Here is a 23,721-nt window from a genome sequence, read left to right on the forward strand (position 1 = left end):
CCTGCAGGGTGGGCAGTGGAAGAGACACAGGCCACCTAGAGCCTGGGGTTCAGGCATGCCTTTCACAAGGGCTCTCCCAGTCCTCTTGGGAAGCAACCCCGTGCCCCAATGCTTTCATTAACATTGGAAAGTATCCAGCTCTACCAGCCCTATTATGTACCAGGCAGAATGGATACAAAAATAAGTGCCAAGACCCCAGACTTCCAAAAGTATCCAGGATTAGAACATGCATTGAGGGGGCGCCTGGGTGGCTCAGTTGGTTGAGCGCTGGACTCTTGGTTTCAGCTCAGGTCATGATCTCAGGGTCGTGGGATCGAGCCCCATGTTGGGCTCTGCCCTCAGCATGAAGTTGGCTTGTCCCTCTCCCTCTGCTCCTCTTCCATTCCCACGCTCTCTCTCTCAAAAAAACAAAAACACAAACAAACAAAAACAACATGCATTGAGGATCTTCTACTTCACCCCTTCCTTCTAGGAGTAACATGTAATGTTCAAGCATAGACTCTGTGCTAGGCACTGTTTATTACTGAGTCCAGGGAATATGGTAGCACATGGGACAAGCTCTGACCTTCCAAGAATTAACAGCCATTGTGTGCAAGGTACCAGGAGCACTCAAAGAGAGATCAGACACAGTCCCCATCCTAGTTTGTGGCCTAGTTTTGCAGACAGGTTCTTTAGGTACAAGGCGTGGACTGTTTGTGTGGTTGCCATTATTCTACAATAGCCAGTCACACCAGAGAGCCTAGACTGAGCACAGGTGGACCTCTGAGCTCACAGCGGGAAGAGGCGCTAGAAAGGAGATAGCTTCAGCCACGCCCGGAGGAGTCTGGGAGAGTATCACAAATGGAGAAAAGTTGTTGGGGGAGTGCAGAAAAGACCCCGAGGAGGTTTACTGGAAGGCAAGCCTCACGGTGTTGCATAGGGCTCCCTCTGGCCAGAAGTGGGGTTAATTCACAATATAAATAGGGGCAATCTGACAGGATGAGTCCCTTAAAGCATATACACTTGGAGGAGAGGTCTAGAACCAGGGCTGTCAACTGTCCGGGGAACTTTCACTGATTACACTGGGAAATTCCCAGGCAAACTGGGATGAGTTTGTCACCCTATGACTGGACCACAGGCCGGCGACTTTTTACTTAGCAAGCACGGCCCTCATAAATCCATTAGCCCCTTGCTGCTCACAGGGTGGCCCACAGACCAGCAGCGTCAATATCACCCGGGGAGCCTGTTAAAAATGCAGACTCTCAGTCCCACTCAGATCTACTGATTTAGAATCTGCATTTTAACAAGATGCCCAGGAGACTCGTTTATACATTAATGTTTGAAAAACATGGCTTTAATAAAAAAAAAAAAAAGAAAAGAAAAACATGGCTTTAGTGGCCCTTTCTTTGGAGATGTAACCACCAGCCACACTGGCTGCATCCTAGGGACCAAAACCAGCCCCGGCCCCCATGATGGTTCAGCTCACCCACCAACATGCTATGAACTAAACTTCCTCTTCTGGGAAAGGAGCAGCTTTTTCTTCTTCCCCTGTCCATCTGAGCACCAGAATTCTTTCCCGCTCCAGCATCTCTACGATTCAAACCACTGAAAATGAGATTTACTCTCCAGGGTCTGACCTCTCTCTGTGCCAACCTTCAACTCATGGATCTCCAGTAAAAGGCAGTTCCAGGAGCCCCAAGCAAAGGGCAGCATGGAACTTTTTTTTTTCTTTCCTGAACCTATGACCCACCCTCTGGGCAGAGGATCCCCGGTGGTTTGTCCTTCTCCCTGCTCGGATGGTGAAGACGATGCATGTGTTTGGGGAACTGAAGCTTTGGGAAAAGGGGCTGACACAAGATTACCCTGGAGATGACACAGAAATTCTGGAGTCCTGAGTTTTATTCCTTGCTTCAGGAAATATGTGCACACATGGACACACACCCCAGTCGGCCTCACCGTAAGTTAAATCGAACAGTTTGCTGACCCAAGCCATGCAAGACTCCAGGCATCTTGCTAGTTAGCTAATGAAAGACCACCCCACCCAGAGCTCTGCCAGGCTTGTGTGTGCTCGAAAAAAACCCAACAACCCTCAAAGGAGGGTATTTGGGTTTGTGGCTTGAACCTTAGGCCTCTCTCAGTGGTTGTGAGGGGAAGGATCTCCTCAGCTGGGGGAGAGAGAAGACCAAGGCCTCGCCGTCCTATCCCCACAGAACATTTCACAAGCTCTGTCCTTCTGGCCTCTGCTGTCTCTTGGTTTCACTAAAGGGCCACGGAAGCAGGGGTGGCCTCCTGCCACCTGTATTGGTAGCACTCTGGCTAGATACTGGCCTGATGGCCTGACAGACAAGATAAATATTTACAGGCCAGACTCGAGGTCTGAGCCCTGGACCCTCTACCTTCAACTTAGAGCTGGGAATTTTCTGGGCAGTGTGTCCAGAAGGCCTAGAGTCATGGTTACCAGATACCAGAGCCTTGCAGATAAGACTTGAAATGAAGAGCTCAGGAGGAAAAACTTACCACACTCAAATTCCATTACGAAGGCCATATATTTAGGGATTGCAAATATTTTACCTCATAATGAAAGGTTTTTGAAAACTTTAAAAACACCTGGCAGCTGGGGGTGGGGGTGAGAGAGCAGTGAGTGGATTTGCCCATCTCTAAAAAAACAAAACAAAACAAAACAAAGGCATTTGTTTCTATAGTATCATCAAAGGAAGCTTTAATGGAACAATCCACTCTGTGGGGATGGAAGTGGGTTGAGGGTGTCTATCCGACAGGACGCACCCCCCCCCCCCCCCCCCGCCAACGGCAGCCCCTCTCCAGAGCCCCAGAGCCCTATTTTGTTTTCCTCTCCCCGTGCACTTCAGAAGGCTCCCACTGAAGAGTAAGAAAGGAGGGCCCTGGAGGGTGCCCCCTGGGAGTGGTTGAGGGCTCTGTCTGCCTGGACAGACCTTCCCTTCGGAGTGGTGGGCTGGGGGGCAAGACACAGAGAGTTTCAAGCTCGCTCGGCCCCTAAGCGACGACTTGTCCCCACGGCACACCTGTGCAGTACCCAGGCCTCTTCGGGGACAGACACATCCTCTGCGTGGCAGAGCAGGTGCTTCATCCAGGGGGGATGTGAGGTTGGACGGGAGAGGTGAGGAGCAGGGAAACGGGGTCCAGAGCCCAGTGGCTAACCTCCCCCACGCCCCATTGGCATTTAACGTTTCCCCAGGACCCAGACAGATCAGGCCTAATGCCCCTTGAGGGAGTGGGGGCCGGAAGTGTCACAGCTGCAGCCTGGCAGGCCCCTGGCCCCCAGCATGTCTGGGGTGAGATGGGGGGGCTCTCTCGGGGATGCCATTCAGGCCCTGTCTTTTGGGGAAAAAAGCCAAAGAAAAACATGTATTTATAACATGAACTTCCCTCCTCTCCTTCCCCTCAGCTAACTGATTAATTAAATGAATACAAAGGCCGTCTTGTTGGGAGCCCCAGCCGCAGGGACCCTCTGTGTTTTCTTTAAGCCGGCCTAGCAAACAGGAAACAAAAGGCTTAATTCTGTCTGGTTTCATGAAGGGGGCTGTATGTCACAGCCAGAGGCTGGGGCTCCGCCAGACCCCACGGAGCAGCCACAAGGCAGCTCGTGACCCCCAGCCTCCCAGCCGAGCCCACCACCCACCAAACACATAGTCTTCCCCAATCCCGAACTAAAGCCAAGCTAGGCTGCCCCTTGGGGGAAATGCCTACACGGCAGGAGAGAAACTTAAAGGGAGCCAGCCATGCCCAAGAGAAAGCTCTGGAAGAAAACCTTCAAGGGAGGAATTTCATCCACTGGGCCATTAACAATGGGAGAGAGGGAAGGTGGCTAAGTCTGGGGCTCTCCTGGAGATGAAAAATAACCATTTTTCCAGCTGTCACACTTCCTCTTCCAGTGAATCTCCCAGATATTCTTTAGCTTGGCAGCCACACAGGTACCACGGCTCCCTCACCACAGCTCAGAGAGGGACCGAGTAGGCAAATGACACTGCACCCCACAGACGCCTGCTCAAGCGACCCTGGCCTGGGTCCTTGCACTGCCTCTCTCTACAAGGTTTGCCCTATCTTCTGGACGTTTCCCTAATTTTTGGGCGTCTCCAGAACTTTTTTGTATGGAGTCGGGGGTTTGTGGGGGAGTGGGGAGAGCAGGAGAATGATGGCACACGGGTGACCCCAGGCTGACTCTAGGCCAGTGGTCTGAGTTAAGTGAGCCTCGTCAGGCCCTCTACTTCAGAGACCCCGGTGCACTCAGCAAAGCCTCACTGAGTCCCTAGATGTGCAGTGTCCTCTAGCAGGGCACGCCTCCCTCTGGAAGAGAGAGCAAGAACACAAGTGCCTACCTGGCCAGCCATTCATGCAACTGCTCGACCGTTACCTATCAAGGGCACTGGGGATGCAGCAACCAACCCAGACACTGTTCTTGACCTCCTGGAGCACATCTGATGGGCAAGTCAGATATTAAACTCTAATCACACAAGTAAATATGTGACTGCCTTGATAAAGGACAACACAGGCTCCGAGAGATGCCTCTGGCTTCAGGGTAGAGAAGAGGGGAGGCACGAGGGGAAGCAGGAAGCCAGCTGGAGGTCCTGCTGCGGGCCACACAAACAATGGCAGAGGTCTGGGCCAACGGCGTGGCACGGGGGCTGGGGACAAGAGGTCTGGCAGAGACTTACTTATCTAATAGATGGAACTGACAGGACATATGATGGACTATGTGGCAATGAGGAAAAAGTCAAAGTCAAGGATGATCCCTGGCTTTTGGATGAGCAACTTGGTGAACCCACTGCTGTTCGGTGAGATGGGGCAGATGGGGGAGGCAGAGACGAAGTGGAGAGGGGAAAACATGGAGTCGGTCAGGTCTGTTCTATTCCCTCCCCTGCCTCCAACCCTTGGAAGAGCATCTCTGCTCATCGCTTTGCCTTTTTTCCTCACGTGACTAAGGACTGTGACAGCGGAGAATGGAATGCCTTGGCAGTGGGACCCCCTGGCCTTGCCTCAGTTGCCCTCTGAGAGATGGTGAGACCAGCAGCCAGGATCTGACGTTGTGCACTGCATGCCAATATAAGGCGGTGCGCTCCTCATACACAGCCCGAAGAGGCCATGTCCCTATTTTATAGATGGGAAGACTGAGCCGCAGGAGGTAAGCCAACTGCCCAAAATCTCACGGCCATGGGTGCTGGAACTGGGCTGTACCTCAAGCAGCCCAGGGTTCCCTCTATGAGTGGAAGTTACTTCTGTCTTATCTAGGACATAGGAGTAGCAAGGAGAGGAGATCTTAAAGAGCCGAGGAGCCCCCAAATCAGTGATGTGGGACAGTGAAATATACCACACTGTTTTCTTTTGCAATAACTGACTTAACTTGCTGATTTGGTTTCTCTTGGATGGATAACAAATTCCATTTGTACTGAATGAGTGTGTGGGGGTGGCAGGGGCACCTGGACCCGAGTGAAGGTGAGAACAAAGGAATGTTCTGCGATGAGAAGGGAGTACCCAAAGGTGGGAGCAGCCTGCATTCCACTGACACACTTCAGCCCCTTTAGAGTGGACTAGAAGCCTGGGAGCATTGCTTGGAAATGCATGGGTGAGTCATGAAGGACAGAGGAGCTAGGCTGGGCAGCTGAACAGACAGACGGCCCAGGGCATGGGGTGGGGATGGAGACTTTGACAACCACCAATGAGAAGGAGAAAGAAAGGAAAGGAGGCGGAGGAGGAGAAAGAGGAGAAAGAGACATTGAGAGAGTAGGACCTGCAAAGAAACAAAAAGGGACAACAGAAAGGGGAGGGGAAGAGGAGCAGCAATGGTGTATGTGTGTGTGTGGGGGGGGGGGGGGGTGTCTGCGTCTGAGGAGCCCAGAGGTCAGATTTACAGGGTTAGGACTAAAGGTCATCTGAGGGGCACCTGGGTGGCTCAGTCGTTGGGTGTCTGCCTTCGGCTCAGGTCATGATCCAGCATCCTGGGATCGAGTCCCACATCGGGCTCCCTGCTCCGCGGGAAGCCTGCTGCTCCCTCTACCACTCCCCCTGCTTGTGTTCCTGCTCTCACTATGTCTCTCTCTGTCAAATAAATAAATAAAATCTTTAAAAAAATAAAAAAATAAAATAAAGGTCATCTGAGAGCTGGCCCCTGTTACAGGTCAAAGGAACTCAAAGGAAGTAGAGATGAGATGGACCTTCACCGATGAATTTGCTCAACAGTGAAGACCATCCCCCAAATTCACCTGTACTCAAGGAAAATTTACCTGGGCACTAAAATTACCCACCTACTAAGGGCAAGACTGCGTGTACTGAAGTGGAGCCCAAAGCAGGTTTTGAAGGAAAGAATGGCTCTTCCCTGCCACTCCCCCCACCATCCTTCTTACCCCTCAGGTACCACCAAACAAATGGGGGAACACAAGGTTGAAAAGGCTGGCTGATGCGTTGTGGTGTCATATGCTCCCCATCCCTACCTTTGCCTTTCTGGCCTATCAAAAAAGCTGATGGGAGCAAATAGGATTCCAGACCCTGACCGCACTCTTGGTCCTCTTTGGAGAGAACATTGCTACAGAAATTATGGTGGCACATTTGACCTCTTCCATATGAGGGCACAATCATCTCTCTGCTTATCTCTCTTCTGGCCAGTAGCCTTGAGAGCCATCGCAAGCTCCAAGAAGATGGGCACCAAGGCCTAAGCCTGACCATGGGGCTGGCAGACACAGACAGGAAGGCTCAGTCTCTCCCAAACTTCTCCCTACCCAAGGGCAGGTCTTTGAGGTCTAAACAAAGAACCAGCTACCTCCCTGGAGGGCCTTCCATTGGTCCTGCAAGGCCAAGGAATATGCTGTTAATGTGCTTTGTAGGGAGGTAACAGCCAGGTTTCCCAGGGGCCTCCAATCTGCAACCCACGGCTGTGGTGTGGCCCAGGGAGATGGCTACAGTAAGTCTGTGTGCCGGGCAGCATGGAGTGAGAGTGAGGATGAGTCACCCCAAGATCACCATGACCCCTTCCCAGCTCTGTGCACAGGCAGCTGCTGCCTGAACACCCCCAGCTCTCCCATGGACCCCAAGTGTACAGAAACCAGAACCCCTGGGGATGTGTGCTCTCCCAGGGACTCTCCAGCTCACCCCTACAGATGCCCCCACTGGAGCCTTGGCCCAGGTCTTTCTTCCCTGCTTTGGGCAGGAAGGGGCTCTGAGGTGGAGTTATTTATTATTAAGAAGTCCCTAGCATAAGAACTCTCCCAGCCTGAGGACTTGGTGGAGCCTTGAGGGAAGCTGAGCCCTCCCAAGGAAAGCTGGGGCAGGGCTTTTCTCTCATGCAGATGTGGATAAGAAGAAATTTGCTCTTGGGCCCCAGTCACATGGGGGTCCAGAAAAAGAGATCCCCACTCAGGGATCTGGGTGCCTTCCCCAGGATCTGGTGGGGAGACTGGAAGGATCCATGTGGGCAGTCACAGGGTACCACAAACAACCTCTGAATTTGCTGCTCACCCACCCCAGAGCCTAGGCAGTAACTAAATGACTCTGAAGGTCAAAGTGGCTATAATGAATTGAGAAATTTCATCTCCCTCCCACCTAAGATGTCATGAATTACACGAAGACCAAGGTCTCCCCAGGTGTTACTAGTGAACTCCTCTAAACACCTGCCTTCCCCAACTAAGCAAGATCTCTATCCCCCTCAGAGAAACAGGGGGCCTGCCTGGGGATAACCCCCCATAGTAACATTTTCCAGTAGAATTTTCTGCAGTGATGGAAGATATGGCTACTGAACACTTTAAACACAGCTAGTGAGACTGAAGGACTTAGTTTTTAATGTGATCTCGTTTTATTTAGTTTAAATTTAAACAAGCACATAGTAGTGGCTACCATATTCTTACCCAACAGGGCAAAAGCCAACGTTTCCAGGGAAGTACCTTCTTCATGCCAACATAGCAGTAATTCAAAGAGAGTCCTTTTCTCTAAGTAATTAAGCGCGAGGGCCCCTGCTCGAAGGAGGGCCATCTTTTATCCTTCCTGGTGACCAGGCTACTTCACAGAGGCAAGCAGTGGCTCTATCATGGAAAATTAACATGGATAGGACCATGGACGTGATCAGATCCAGTTCCTTTGTTCTGGTGATGAAGGAAATCAGGCCCAGAAAGGAGAGATGGCTTGCCCAAGGTCATGGGGGAAATTACAGCAGGGCCATCAGAACCCAGGTTTGAGTTCACTGCCCCATGACCATCTTCTTCCTGCACTACCTCTGAACCCCAGTACGCTCCCTGACAGCCACCCTTCCACCCTTGTCCCCTACGGGCCTGGTTAGCAAAGTACAGACAGGAGCTTCTCAGTGAGGAAAATATACAACACTCAGTGAGGGTGTGGGGAGAGCCCAGGGGTCTGGTGTGTGGGGACAGAAGGCGAGTTTGACAGAAGAGGGTCCCCTGGGCTCAGGCCCTGCTTCAGGCCCAATTCTGAGCCACCATCCTCAGGGGGCAGGGACATAACCAGCTCCATGCCTAGCCCAGCCCCTGATGCACACTCAGCGCGCAGCAGAAGGAATGAATGAATGAAAGGAACAAACCTCTAGGCCGAGTTTAGGGTACACATAGGGATACACAAGCCCACCTTCCTGTCCGCTCAGAGACTGAGAAGAAATCCCACCCACACTGTTTCCAGGTACATACTTTGACATGGAAAAGTCCCTCCCTCCAAGGATTTTGGCATGGGCCCACATGCCCAATACCCAAAACCCAGAGACAGAGCTGAGGTACTCACAATGCCCAGTGTCCTGCTTCCCAACCAGACCCAGTGGCCCAGCCAAAGGGTAGTAGAGCCTGGATGCTCTCAGCCAGGATGAAGGCCCTAAACTGAGTGTTCTTAACCTGGAGTCCCTATGTCCTAGGGGTTCCAGTCTGGGTCACTGTCAGTGAATTGTGCCTCTATTAGTGTGTGCATGCTTGCAGGCATATTTTCCTTAGGAGAGAACCCATCATTCCAATTAGATTTTTAAGGCGGCCATGACCCAAACATTTTAAGAACCCCAACACCCAAAATCCATTTTGGAGGTTGGAGAAATGATCAGGCATAGCTCACAGGACTCCTCCACTGGATGTTTCCATGGCACCTCAATGTCAGCATTTTAAAAAGGAGACTCCAGTCCCACAAGAACTTTGCTTTCATTCTCATGCATAGTATGTCAATCCACTGAGTCTTCAGGCTGGAGATTCTACCCTAAGGTGGACTTCCAATATCTTGTCAATCACCAGATTCTATCAGCTCTTCAGAATGGCTCTTTTCCATCCCCTCTACCCTAACCTGGACCTCACCTGCTCTCCTGTCACTGCCCCACCTCTGTAAAGTCCTTCCCTTTCCTCCTGCTTCCCAGCCTGCTCAGCTCCAAACCATCCTCATCTTCTTAAAAAAACTTCAGTCTTATGCTATTGCTCACCTGCTCATAATATTATGACTTGAAGGTAGGAAAAGCACATGTCTTGAACCTGTGCCTTAAACCAGTATGCAAGAGGATAGAGGATATAACAGAAAGACCATAGACTTTGGAGCCAGAACAACCAAGGTTCAGATTATGGCTCTGCCTCTTCCTAGTTAGGTATTAATGAGGAAGTTATTCAAACTGACAATCAGTTTCTACACCTATGAAATGGGGTAACAAGAAGCATCTTTCTTTTTTTTTTTTTTTAAGATTTTATTTATTTACTTGAGAGAGAGAATGAGACAGAGAGAGAGAGCACGAGATGGGGGTGGGTCAGAGGGAGAAGCAGGCTCCCCGCCGAGCAGGGAGCCCAATGTGGGACTCGATCCCGGGACTCCAGGATCATGACCTGAGCCGAAGGCAGTCGCTTAACCAACTGAGCCACCCAGGCGCCCAAGAAGCATCTTTCTTGATGAGGCAATATTTCTTGTGTGGTGGCTAGGAGTTTAGGCTCAGAACCAGACTCTCGGGGTACTGATCCCTTCTTCCAGAATTACTAGCTGTGTGACCTTGGGCAAGTTCCTTAACCTCTCTGTGCTGCAGTTTTATCCTCTATAATATAAGAGGGTTAACAACAGGGCACCTGGGTGGCTCAGTTGGTTAGGTGACTGCCTTCAGCTCAGGTCATGATCCTTGAGTCCCAGGATCAAGTTCTGCATCGGGCTCTCTGCTCAGCCGGGAAGTCTGCTTCTCCCTCTGACCCTACCCCCCCATGCTCTCTCTCTCTCTCTCTCATTGTCTCTCTCAAATAAATAAAATCTTTTTTTTATTCTTTTTTTTTTAAAGATTTTATTTATTTATTTGAGAGAGAGAATGAGATAGAGAGAGAGAGAGCATGAGAGGGGGGAGGGTCAGAGAGAGAGGCAGACTCCCTGCTGAGCAGGGAGCCCGACGCGGGACTCGATCCCGAACTCCAGGATCATGACCTGAGCAGAAGGCAGTCGCTTAACCAACTGAGCCACCCAGGCGCCCTCAAATAAATAAAATCTTAAAAAAAAAAAAAAAAAAAGAGGGTAACAATAGTACCAATGTCACAGAAGTGTTGTGAGGATTGAATTCACACACACACACACACACACACACAAAGCTCAGAACAATGCCTGGCATGTAGTAAATGCTTGCTGGATGCATTTTAGTTATTATTAGTAGTAGAGTTTGTAGTGAAAACTAAATGATCTGAAGCATACCAAGCACCTTGCCCACTGCTTGGCATATAGGAGATGATCAATAGGTGACGGCATCTCTCCCTTCACTAAAAAGGTGTTGAATTAGCCTGTTTTAAACTCATGGAGTTTGCATTACTTGGTAAAATATCCAAGTGGGAGCATTCCAGCACAAGCACTTAGGAGGAAGGAGGCCTCGGGGGACACTGAAGGAAGAGTGGGATTTGGGGTCTTCTGATTTAGGGGCCCACCAAAACGCTGAGGAGGAGCTGAACATCCCCGTTCTGTCTGCCAGTATAATCTCAACCCAGTGAGGTGAGGGGGAGGGCAAGAGGGCCGAGTTCTCTGCTGCGTGGTAAGGACCCTCCTGTGAGGACATGAATCCAGGAGCTACAAGCCTCTCTGCCTCGAGCCCCCTACAACCTGCCAAATAACAGCCTTCTTAGGAGATTGCTAGAAAAACCTGCCCGTGTTATCTCCTGATGAGAAGCATCCACAAAGACCAGGAGAGGATTATTGCTCCCAAGAAAGATTAGGGGTGGAAGCTGGCCTGGGGGGCAGGAAAGGGGGGCCGAGATGCTCTTATCAAGGGGTCAGAGGACCCTGGAGGGAAAGGGGGAGCTGAGTGTGCAGAGCCCCCACCTCCTGGCCTGCATTACACAGCGGCTCTCCACTTAGGGCTCAGTGGAGGCACTTCAACTTGACTTCGGAAAGCCCTGACACATCACATTGCTCTTGGCCGTTCCCCTCCTCGGGGGCCCCTGCCAGCAGCTTAGAGCTTGGAATAGCTACCAACCCGCGGTCGGATATTGCCTTCGCTTATGAAGGCCCTTCATGGTCGTCGGCATACGTGATACTCGTAACACCCTGGTGAGGAATTTATAATTTATAATCCTACCCCCAGCCCGCCAATGAGGAAACCGAGGCTCCGAAAGGTGAGGGGCTTGCCCAAGCTAGCACATCGGGAATGTTCTCCATTTCAGCCTTAAATCCTCATCCCTCGCTCTGAACCTCCTACTCTGTACACCCCACGGTGCTGCCCTCATGAAGCCCCTGGCCTCACGGGAAAGGACGCCGGGCCAGGTTCGCTGGGCGAATTGCTGCCAGCTCCAGTCCCCAGGCCGGTGTCAGTCTCTGCACCAGGCTTCCCACCCCGGCCCCCCAACCCCCCTCCACCCCACCCCCCCAACCCCTCTGGTCTGAACCGGCGGCTGTGGACCAGGGTCCGGGGGAATCGCAGCCCAGGACAAAGCAGCCCAACCTCCCGTAAGGAGGAGAACTGGCTGTATACTCCGGACACATTTGTAAGTTATGAGCATCACAGGGAGAGAAAGAGGCACATAAATTAAAGTGGCCAACTTGTATGCACACACGCACACTGGCAGGGACAGAAGGCTGGCCTTAAATGGTAAAAATTAGCAGCTTGAAACAGTAAAAAACCTCAACTTTGCCTCGGAAAGATGCAGGGCAACTTCACAGAGTTTTATGTGGCCCATAAATTAGAGCCGAGGAAGGGCTCTGCGGCGTTCCCGGGTGCAGACGGGGCTTGCGGCCGCGCAGATACACTGTGTGGCAGCGTTACAAATGTCCCGAGCAGTTTATACACAACAGCACAGCGTGAGTTTGCTGGGGGATATTGGAGCTGGTAATTGCTATTCTAAAACGGGCCTTGTAAGCTTGAAGAAATGTTTTGAGGGGGGAAAAGAGCCAATTTAAGAGCTTTATAAAGCCATAAATGCCTTCTGAGCAAACCAAATGTAATCTATCTAGAGAGACACGTCGTCCCTCAAACCCAATGGCAGACCCCGCAATGCCGCACAGCCCGCAGAAGTTACCCTGAAGGTAAGCGAGTTACCTGTATGGAGACAGAGGACTGGCCCCGATGATCCCGGTGCCTCTGAGGCCCCCCCGGGGCAGGGCTGCCACCAAGTTAGCTCAGCTCACAGCTCCTTTCCCTGCCAGCCAATGCTGATTCCTCCCCCCGACGCAAACCAGACCTGCCGGCTGTGGCTTTCCTTTGTGCTTCCCCAGTGTCCTTCTCTCCCTGTGGTCCTTGGAAACAAGGACAGCTGGAGACTTGGGAGCCATGGCAGAGAGTTCTGGCTCCGACCTGGCCTCAGTTCCCTCCAGAAAGTGGGGCTGTTGTAAGAATCAAGTAAGGAAATGTACATGAAGCACCTGCCACATAGCACTCAATAAAGAGCAGCTATTATTCTTTTATGGCTTTTGTTACTTGTGGAAGGAACAAGTGTGCCCCAGGCAGAGGGCACATTTGCAAGTCTCCAGCTTCTCCGGACTCAGCTCCTGCCGGGCGTCTGGGCATCAGGTGAAAGGACATCATTTAAGGATCCCCCCCAGCAGCACGTGGGCACACACACTGGTCTGGCTTTCCCCTCGAAACAATTCCAGCACCTCTTTCCTGACTTCATTTGCCCTTTATCTCCCCAAACTTCCTACAGACACATTCTTTAGCCGTGGCCCCTGCTCTGGCCTCGCACATTATGTCAGGACCCCAGAGACCTCTGCTAACCCTGATTATCAACTCAGAGCCTCTTCATACCGGTGAGCTGCGTGAACTTGTCCAGGTTTATGGCTAGAAAAGCCAAGACTCGGAGAGAGCCGCTGCAATAGAAGCAGCCAGGTGCCTACTCTCCCACCCTCTGTCCTCATCCCCTGGCCTCCCTTCTCACGTCTCTTCCCCGGTGCCCTCCACCTCCATAATCCCACTTTCTTTTCGGATGTCAATATTTCACAACGGAAAACAAAAGCCATATAATGCACAATTACCCACTTTCTATTGTGTTTTAACAGCTCTGCTGACAGCACGAAGCACCACACAGGAGCAGTAGAAAGGGATTCGAGATCAAGCTTCCAGTGAAATGTGTTTTTAGTTATATGTATTTTCATAGTTTTTGCAACACCTTATTAAAGTTGAAAGCTATATATAACAGCATTACTGGTGGCACTTTTCAATACCACTGCAGTCGGGTTTCTTTCTAGCCCAAAGCAAATGTGCCCCAGCTGCCTCCAAGCAGGCACTTCCCCATCCCGATGTCCTCTTCCAGCCTTCCCCACCCACACCTCCTGCACACACACACACACACACACACTCCATAACTTCTGAACAGCGGGTAGAGAGCTGAGACAATGGCCTGAGGTGTGGACAGGTGGCTCGGCTGTGACAGAAATTTTACAACCCAAAATCATAGGACTGGAGATCCTCCCTGACCCGCGCCTCCTCACGACTCACTTACAGAGGACCTATCGTGACCTAATTGCTACCCCCCACCCAAGATTATGCCAAGCAAGTTAACCATTTCTGGGACTTCACTGAGGCCATGCCCTCCTGGCTTGCTTACCTTCTTTCCCTCTGCTTTCTAAATCCCCACTTAAACCTGAAAATGGTTGTGATCCAGTCACAAAATAAAATCAACACACAGAAAGTAGCCTGGTGATGGGGAAAGTCCCCCGGGGCCTCAATGACAGGATTTGCAGCCCAGCCCTGCCACTTGCATTAGCCGCGTCCCCCTGAGCAAGTTCTGACTTCTCTTGTCTTCATTTTTGGGTGCATCCATAAAATAGGAGTTTGAACTACATGATTAGAAGGGTCTCCCCCCGTCCCAGCATTCTTAAATGAATACCTACTAAGGTTTTCTGAGAAGTCTTTTATGTGACCCCTACTAGGCACTCGGTGCCATCAGGAATAAAAAGAAGGATAAGGCACAGCTCCTGTCCTCAAGGAACCTTCACTTGGATGGAGAAGAGAGACCTCTGAGAATGAAAAGTGAAATTACAGCAAATACTTTCAGCTCAAGCTCAAGCTAGCAATACGTGAAAAGTCATGAGGCGGTACATGATTAGACGCCAAATGGATTGTGCAGGCAATAATTGCTCTAGGCCGAGGAGTTCAGAGGAGGAGAGGGTGCTGAGCGGTGGGCTGGTCTCAGAATGCTGTACCTAAGAGGCGGGAGTTGACACTGGGCTTGAAGGACACGCACACGCACGGGATTTGCATCTGTGGGAACGGCCAGGTAAGCGGACCTTCCTGAGCAACGGTGGTCAGGGCAGGGCAGGGCAGGGTCGGGACAGTGCGTCAACCGAATTAGAGAGGAAATGAGATTCCTGTAGAAAAAAAGCAGAGGCTGAGCCGCAAAGGGTTTCAAGTGCCAGACTAAGATGTTTGAATTGTTATCCTGCAAGAAGCAAGGAACCAATGAAGTGAGCAGCAGAGAACTGTGTTTTGAGAGAATTCATCAGGCAATGATTTGCCGAATGGGTTGCAAAATGAGAGGCATGGGAAGTAAGGAAGGCAGGGAGAAGGGAATTGCAGTAATCCAGGCAGGAGGTATAGGAGTCTGGACCCGGGTGGTGGCGGTAACAAGGCAGTGACATGCCAGGAATGGAGAAGGACGGGAGGAGACAGCCTTAGTCTCTAAAAGGTTATAGACTGACTGACCATTTATTTATTGCCCGAACTTGGACACTTTGGAGAGTGCAAAGGTAGCCATTACAATTACACGGGGACAGCAGACTTAAGCCAGGACTGTCCCAGGCAAACTGGGATGTATAGCTGCTCGATGGAGCAGAGAATGAAGAAGAGGAAAGGTGAGGTGGACACCAAGGTTTCAAGCCTGCGGGACAGGAAAAATATGGGAGGTGACAGGGACAGGTGGGAGGATGGCAGAAGGAAGGGGCATAGAATGATAAAGAAATAAGGGATGAAAGGAGTTTGCTGCAATTGAGTGGCCAAGCAGAGTTTGAATTCTTTGAAGACAAGAGCTGCATCTTACCTGAATCACCACACAGACATTTGCTAAGCTGAACTGAGACAATAAAGACTTGCTGAATTTCATCTAAAGAGGGCTGATTGTTGGGGCAATAAGAGGCAAGGCTACCCCTCCCCCGCCCCTTGGTTCTGTTTATTTATATGTATGTTTTCAGAATTTCAATAGACATACCTCTTGGTAGGGTCTGTCCACATGGCCATCTACAGCCCAGGGATGTCTGGTGAACCGATGATTCTGATGTGTGCTGAAAACATAAATGGGGCACCAAAATGGCCAACCTGGCAGAGGACTCTCAGCAAATCCTCCTCCACACAGGAGAGAAGGGGCAGGGAATTAAATTCAACCATACCTTCACACAGAAAATGAGGCCGAAAGAAAGAGGAAATTCGGGCTAAAAAAACCAAGAGAGCAAAAATGCAACCTTCCCCTACCCTGGGTGAATATGGACTCTTGTGTGCAGGAATCCCAGTTAGAACATTAACAGCAATTTCTGTTGTGTCTTATCCAAGCTGAGGATTAGCACCCAACACCAGGACTCAGAAAACCTAGGCTTTTCCCACAGGTGCAGCCCCATGCCATCGGGACTCGACTCCATGGCTCTTGCCTACACTTCTGCGGCAGACATACAGGCCCACTAGTCAGGTCCCATAACACTGTCCAGAATGGGATCTTAAAAAGCCCCAGTGACCCAGAAATTTGAGGCAGAAACTAACCATTGGCTATGAATTATCCAGGTACCTGTGGCTACAGTTACGTGATAAAGCTAATCTCCCCAAGAGTGTTGATTACTGCTGAGTTAACAGTATAAGGTTTTGGGGTAGGGCAAAGTTGCCTGGCCCAACACTTCTTGAGAAGAATTCGCTACCAATCCTCAGACAGAGTTCCCTCTTGGAACCTTCTGATAGAAGCAGCTCCACAAGTCCCTTTAGCTGATTTGGCAGCACCAACATCACAAAAGAAGGATGATGCTATGGTTTGCAGTGGCTCTCAACCTTTTCTCCACTACACACACACACCTGTGAGTGACGGCAAGCCCCTGTCAGTCACACTGGATCCTTGCAGCAGTGGATCCCTACCAGGGACAGGGTACCCCTGAGTAAGTTATGAGAACAGACTGAGGAGTGGTGGTGCCTTTGAGAAAGCCTTCCCCAACCCTTCAACCCACAGGGAGGTTCTGATACACTGCACAAAGAAGGGCAGTGCTCACTCTCTACCCTTGAGAATTACTGGACAGAAAACATGAAGACAATGTACAAATCAGGAAACTTGCCACTATACCAAACTTCCTTTGAACACCTACCAGCTGTATGAACCACCTCACCCCCTTAGCATTCGTTTTGTCACCTCTAAAATGGAAGTGGTTATAACAGAGAGCCTGTCTCCAATGGCTGTTGCAAGATTAAATGAAGTAATAAAAGTGTGTGCAATATAGTGGGAACTTAACAAATGTTTGAGTTTTAGTTCAACTGACATTTTAACAGTGTGATTAGTGCTGACATGAAATTGGTATTTTCTAATTAGTGGGTATTTTCTCTCAACATGACTCCATATATGATGCTCTGCTATAGACTGAACGTTTATGTGTCCCCAAAATTCATATGTGGAAATCCTAATCCCCAATGTGATGGTACCAGAAGGCAGGGCCTTTTGGGAGGTGATTAGGTCACAAAGGTGGAGACCTCATGAATGGAATTAGTGCCCTTATAGAAGAGACCCCAGAGAGCTCCCTCACCTCTTTTGCCATGTGAGATTCTAACAAGAAGTTGACAACCTGTGAACCAGTATGTGGTCCCTCAACAGACACTGAATCTGCTTGCACCTTGATCTTGGACTTCCCAGCCTCCAGAACTATGAGAAATAAATTTTTGCTGTTTATAAGCTACCCAGTCTATAGTAATTTGTTACAGTAGCCCAAACAGACTAAGATATTCTCCTTCAGGAGAAATCTATTTGTTGGATAATAAAGCAGGTGGTTGCCCCCATCCTCACCCAACACAGGGCTCTAAGAGTAGCCCATCATCTAAAGGGCGGTAGATAGCTAACATCATAAGCAGTGATGAAAGTCTTAAATCGTTCTCCCTAAGATCAGGAATAAGACAAGATGCCCACTTTTACCACTGCTATTCAGCATTGACTGGAAGTTCTAGTCAAAGAAATTACCCAAGAAAAATAAATAAAAGGTATTCAAATTAGAAGGAAGAAGTAAAATATTTTCTATTTGTAGATGACATGACCTTATATATAGAAAACCCCGAAGAATCTACAAGAAAGCTACTAGAACTAATAAATTCAGCAAAGTTGTAGGGTACATGATCGCATGCAAATATCAGTTGTGTTTCTATACACGAGCAGTGAACAATCTGAAAAGGACATTAAGAAATAGCATCTAATAAAATGCCTCGGAATATATATAATCAAAAAGGTGAAAGACTTTTACACTGAAAACTGAAAAATGTTGCTGAAAGAAATTAAAGAGGACCTAAATAAATGGAAAGACATTCCATGTTCATGGATAGGAAGAGATAATATTGTTAAGAGGTCTATGCCATCCAAAACTAATCCTATGAAAATTCCAACAGCCTTTTCCTCAAATTCATATAGAAAGCCCTGAATATCCAAAACAATCCTGAAAGAGAGGAGCAACGTTGGAAAGCTCATACTTCCCAACTCCAAAATTTACCACAAGTCTATAGTAATCAAAACAGTGTGCTACTGGCATAAGATTTGGCATACAGACCAATGGAATAGAATCAAGAGCCCAGAAATAACCCTGTATATCTATGGTTAATTGATTTTGACAGAGTGCCAAGTCCATTCAATGGGGAAAGAATAGTATCTTTAACAAATGGTGCAAGGAGAACTAGATTTCTACATGCAAAAGAATGAAGTTGGACCCCCACCTCACACCACATACAAAAATTAACTCAAAAGGATCAACAACCTAAATATAAGAGCTAAATCCATAAAGCTCTTCAAAAAAAATAGGGATAAAACCTTGGATTTGGCAATGATTCTTAGATATATCACCAATACTATAAGTAATAAAAGAAAAATATATAAATTGGACTTCACTGAAATTTTTAAAATTTTGTCCATCAAGGAACGTTATCAACAGAGTGAAAAGACAACCTACAGAATGGTAGAAAGTATTTGCAAATCATGTGTCTGATAAGGGTTAAATATCCAGGATATATAAAGAACTCCTAAAACTCAACAACAAAAAGACAAATCAATTTAAAAATAAGCAAAGTACTTGAATAGACATTTCTCTAAGGAAATATACAAATGGCCAGTAAGCACACAAAAAGTCTTATCATGAGTGATTAGGGAAATGCAAATCAAAACCACAATGAGATACCACCTTATACCTACTAGATTGACTACAAACAAACAAAAACAAAAACAGAAAATGAGTGTTAGCAAGGGTGTAGAGAAATTGGAACCCTTGTGCTTTGCTGGTAGGAACTTAAAATGGTGTGGAAAACAGTTGGTAATTCCTCAAAAAGTTAAACATTGAATTACCATATGACCTAGCAATTCCACTCCTACATATATAACCAAAAGAACTGAAAACAGGGACGCCAACAGATACTTGTACCAATATTTATTGCAGCATTATTCACAATAGTTGGAAAGTGGAAACAACACAAGTGTCCATCACAGAGGAAGAGATAAACAGAATGTGGTATACATATACAATGGGCTATTATTCAGCCATAAAAAGGAATGAGATTCTTATACATGCTACAGTATAGATGAACCCTAAACACATTATGTTAAGTGAAATAGCCAGACACAAATGAATAAATATATTATGATCTCATTTATATGAAATATCTAGAACAGGCAAATTTGTAGAAACAGAAAGTAGGTTAGAGGTTACCAGGGGCTGAAGGGAGGCCAGAATTGGGAGTCATTGCTTAATGGGTAGAAAGTTTCTGTTTGGGGTGATAAAAAAGTTTTGGAGATAGATAGATTAAAAAGTTTTTATTACACCGTGAATGTCGCTGAAGTGTATACCTAAAAATGGTTAAAATGGCAAATTTTATCATATATATGATATATTTAATTTCTCATAGAAAATTAAATTGAACCCAAAGAGCCTAACCAAAGGGGAAAAACCCAGATTTCTTTCAACCTTGAACTCAGTAGCTAAAAATGCACATAGGCTTTTCAACAGACTACTCAGACTGAGGTACAAACTCCAGGAGGGAAGGACCAGGGATGCTGCTTGCTTTCTGCAGGGGTGCTGGAATCAGGTAGCCACAAATGGAGTGGGGCTCCCCTAAAATGCAACCACTTAACAACTGTTTATTGAGCACACACAATGATTAACAGTGAGTAACCTGCCTGAGGAACTTGTACTTGGCCTGTCTTCTGAAGTCTGAGCAGCCATGGCCTGCAGCCCTGGACTGTGCTCAACCATTAGGATGTCTTTCTTTGTGGTTTGTTTTGGGTTTCAAGCGAAGGTGCTGTGTAAATGGAAAAGCATTATATAGGTGTGAGATGGTTGGTGTTGCTATCATTACTATGATCACTAGGGATTTATTAGGTCTTCTTGGAAGATGCCAGCCTAGCCAGCCTCCAACTCAAAGCCAGCAAAAGCAATAGGTTGCTCCTGAGTGTGGGGAGGAGAGGTTCTGGAGAGAAAGCAGGGAAGAGGAGTCAGCATGGGCAAAGTTCCAGAGGCTCTCTTACTCCACCAGGAGCCTTTCCTCCCTCGGTGCTGGCTGGCTCTGGTGCCCTGGGGGTCTTTGCTTATTATCTTCCTACACACACGCCCTTGTTTAAGGCTTCCCTCTATCTGCCTATTCAATCCTATCCTACTCAAACTTCAAAGCCCAGCTCATGGGAGACAGGATTTCTAATGGAAAAAGTTTAGAGGCAGAGGGACCTGGGTTCTGATCCAAACTTAATCAGCTGTGTTTCTTGAACTTGTGCCATATGTGAAAATGGGAACAGTTATACCCACATTCCAAGCCTACTATCAGGTAGTAAGTGTCAAGGGTTTGGCACACCCACCTCTTCCATGACATCTCTCCCAATCCCCACAGCCTACTTGATCTCTCTTTCCTCTGAGAGCCTCACTCTTAGTAGTATCTCTCATTTGGTAATGAATCCTCCTGACCTGTAATATCTCTTGTCATGAACCACTCTTACATACTGCTATGTAACTCCTCCGAAATAACTGAACTTCCCATGTTTTCATGCTTATCTCCCCCACTCAAACTATAAGCTCCTTCACGTAGAGGCCAAATCTTATCATCTTTTGTCTTCTTCCATGGTGGCTAGCACACAGTGGGTGCTAAATAAATTGAAAATATATTTGAGGCAAATGGAGGATCCATTTGCAACAGAGGAAAACCCCACAGGAAACAGAACACATTCAGCTCAAAGTAATAGCCCATTCATACTCCCTGCTCTGGATGAAACTGTTCCCTGCCCACATTGGCACTTAATGAACACTCCATTCATTGAGTGAATGAAATCTGCTGATGCCCCCCCACTCATTAAGGTCAACTACTGTGGCTAATCAGAAAAATAGTTAATCTGAAGGAAACACCTCTTTTTTGTGTGAATTTTAGTATGTCTTTGGAAATGGTGTCTATCTTCTTAGTTTCATTTGACCATTAAAAGGAGTCAATGTAAAAAAATTAATTAAAAAAAAAAGTCAATTCCCCATGAGCACAGCTCTCCCTCCATTAAGAGAAAGGAGGCCCAGGAGTAGGCTGCAGTGGTAGAGGGTAGCTGGCCAGGAATCTAAGCTGTGTCACCAATGATCCACAGAGCAGACAGTCCACTTTCAAGAAAACAGACTTGGTGCAAGCTGCCTTCGTGTACCTTATCCTTTAGCGCTTAAAGAATTCCGCAGCCTATTTGGCCAGGAGGCCCTCTGGGTCCTAACCATTGGTCAAATCTCAGATGAGTCATGACCACCCCGGGCCCTAGGTCCTCATCTGAGAGGAGGCCAAATTAGACTAGAGGCTCCCCAACATCCTCCTGCAAGGTTTATTGATTCCAATGAGCCTTCCTATTTTCCTGAAAAATCAAAGGAGTCAGGGAAAGAGGAAGAGAAATATTAAAAGTGCCCTGGAGTTGAGCCACCAGCCCAGCCTCAAAGGGCAGGGACAACAGCAGGTCACCTGTGTCCATCTCTCTCCCCACAAAACCCCCCAAGGAGGGGCTGCTGGTAGGCCAGGACGCTGCCGTGGAGCAGGCTTAGTGCAGCGGACTTGGAAAAGCCGGGGAGGCCCAGCCCAGCCTCTGTGAGGGAAAGGAAGCAGCTCCTTCTTACCATCCCATCCCCAGCACTGGGAATAAAAGTAAAGGCTCAGATAGCTTCGCCTGTTATACCTATCACGTGCCGGGTGCCCCGTCCCAACACGGCACCATAATGTAGTTATTTAAGTCCCCATTTCTACAAGTGAGGACACTGAGATTTGGCCAAAGTCAAAGTACCCAGCAGATGTGGGATTTGAATTCTGGTCTGTCTGAAGCCAAAGCCTTTTACCTTTCAACTAAGCCCTCCATTGATTTCTGTCTGTCACTGGGAGATTCAGAAGCCAAATGGAGGGAGCAATGGGGCAGCTTTTAGTGGGTACAGGAGCCTCAGCCGTACCCATGCTCTCCCTCCCAACTGACTCATTGGGTGACCAACTTCCGTGGGGTTGCCCGGGACTGGACAAGAGACTTTTACATTAAAACTGTCCTGGGCAAACTGAGATGGTTGATCATCCTATAACCAAGGTTCCCTTGTGCTTTGTGGTTCCAAAGAAAGCAAATACGTTTTCAGAATGACTCCTACTCTGAATAGAAGAGTAGCTTTAGGCCTGTCCTCCAACATAGCCCCAAAGGGCCAGGTCATACAGAGAAACCTCTCCTCTCTGCATCCCAGCTCCAGGCTAAGACCAGGAGAAGCCAGTCTGGGCTGAGCTGGGGCTTGAGGAGAGCGGACAGAAGAGAAGAGGGACTTGGTAACTGAAACCAATTGGGCCAGATTCTTTTGAGGCACTACCTCCATCAAATATTCACAACGACCCCACAGTAGGGGATTACTGGCCCATTTTACAGATACAATAGCCACAATTTTGGAGACCATTTAGAGGATCTTCTCAGAGGTTCCCCCCAAACATTTAAGAAGCCTGGATCCTGAGAGTCTTGCTCAGGAGGCTCCTTACCAGGAATCTAGGCAGAATCCCCTTAACGCAAGCCCATGGGGAACTGTTTCCATGGGGAGGGAGGTCAGACTGGGCCAGGCCCTCCTTCCAGCCCTCACTGGGCAGCTGGTAGAGGGTCTCACTCGGGTCTGTCTTCTCCAAGTGTATGCATGCACCAAGGGAGAAGAGGACTTGCCCCGTGACAAGACCTTCACCAGGCATGAAGATGGAAAACCCAACGGGCAAAGCCTCTCTCTAGCTATCCAAACACACCTCTTCTAATTCAGGCAGCACCTTCACCAGGAAGCCATAGTAGTCAAGGACTACTGCGGCCCGTATGTCTTGCATTCTGCTTCATGATGTGTCTTGCATTCTGGTCTTGGGCTACCTATTATTTAACTTAATGAATAAGAGGGTGAGCACTGGTGAGAGGCTGCCTGGGTTCAAATCCTGGCCTGCTCACGATTAGCTGGGTAACTCAAAACAGGTGACTTTTCCTCTCTGTGCCGCAGATTACTCAAATGTGAAAGATGCAAGCATCCACCTCAAAGAGTGTGAAAGTTAAGTGAGTTATAAGGCATAAAGTACAGATGAACAATGGCTGGTACATAGTCACTGCTCAATGAATGTTTGCTATTATGATTATTTTAATATTAATACTGATGTTAATAAAATATTGTCATGCTTGCTGGACTAGAAGTTCCCGGAATGCAGGACCAGAAACTGATACATCTTTGCACTATTCCCCATGTTAAGCAGATTCCCACCAAGTAAGAGCTGTATAATCATTTCCTGTGGCTTGACCTTCACAGAAGACTGACAGGTCCTTCATGTCACTTCCTAGAATTGGGGAGAGAAATATGTCTGCCTGTCAGTGGGCGACAGCCATCTTTACTAACACCCCCAAGGATGGCGCCAAAGTGCCTCACAGTGAGAAGTACAGCAGCAACAGAGATCTTGGAATGAGGCCCCAGGAAGAGAATTCAAGGAAGCCCGAGGCCTCTGGACACGCCACCCCCCTGGAAGTTGGGGACCCACAGAGCAAACCCCTCCTTCCCCAGGAGCTATGTCATGCAGAAAAGCCAAAACCTTGTAGAAAGATCCTGGAGTGAACCTCAGAGGCCTCGGTTCCCATCTGAGTTCTGTGTTGTGTGACCTTTCATAAGCCC

At 48.4% G+C, this 23,721-nt stretch overlaps 1 protein-coding gene across 12 annotated transcripts in view; it reads right to left on the minus strand.

Annotated features, from left to right (window-relative positions):
* Positions 1-23,721, minus strand: part of PKNOX2 (PBX/knotted 1 homeobox 2) — a 308,095-nt gene that overhangs the window by 218,251 nt on the left and 66,123 nt on the right. Inside the window, exon 1 of one of the 12 annotated variants that reach the window (XM_045894755.3) lies at positions 15,567-15,672. The exons of the other annotated variants lie outside the window; for them this stretch is intronic. The gene's annotated coding sequence lies outside the window, so the exon portion shown is untranslated. Of the gene's footprint in view, positions 1-15,566; positions 15,673-23,721 lie in introns of those variants that run through there. 12 annotated transcript variants of the gene reach the window in all.

This window comes from Mirounga angustirostris, unplaced genomic scaffold (genome assembly GCF_029215605.1).
Source record: "Mirounga angustirostris isolate CCGP_5_RB_7025 unplaced genomic scaffold, mMirAng1.0.hap1 SCAF_13, whole genome shotgun sequence".
Classification (NCBI taxonomy): domain Eukaryota; kingdom Metazoa; phylum Chordata; class Mammalia; order Carnivora; family Phocidae; genus Mirounga; species Mirounga angustirostris.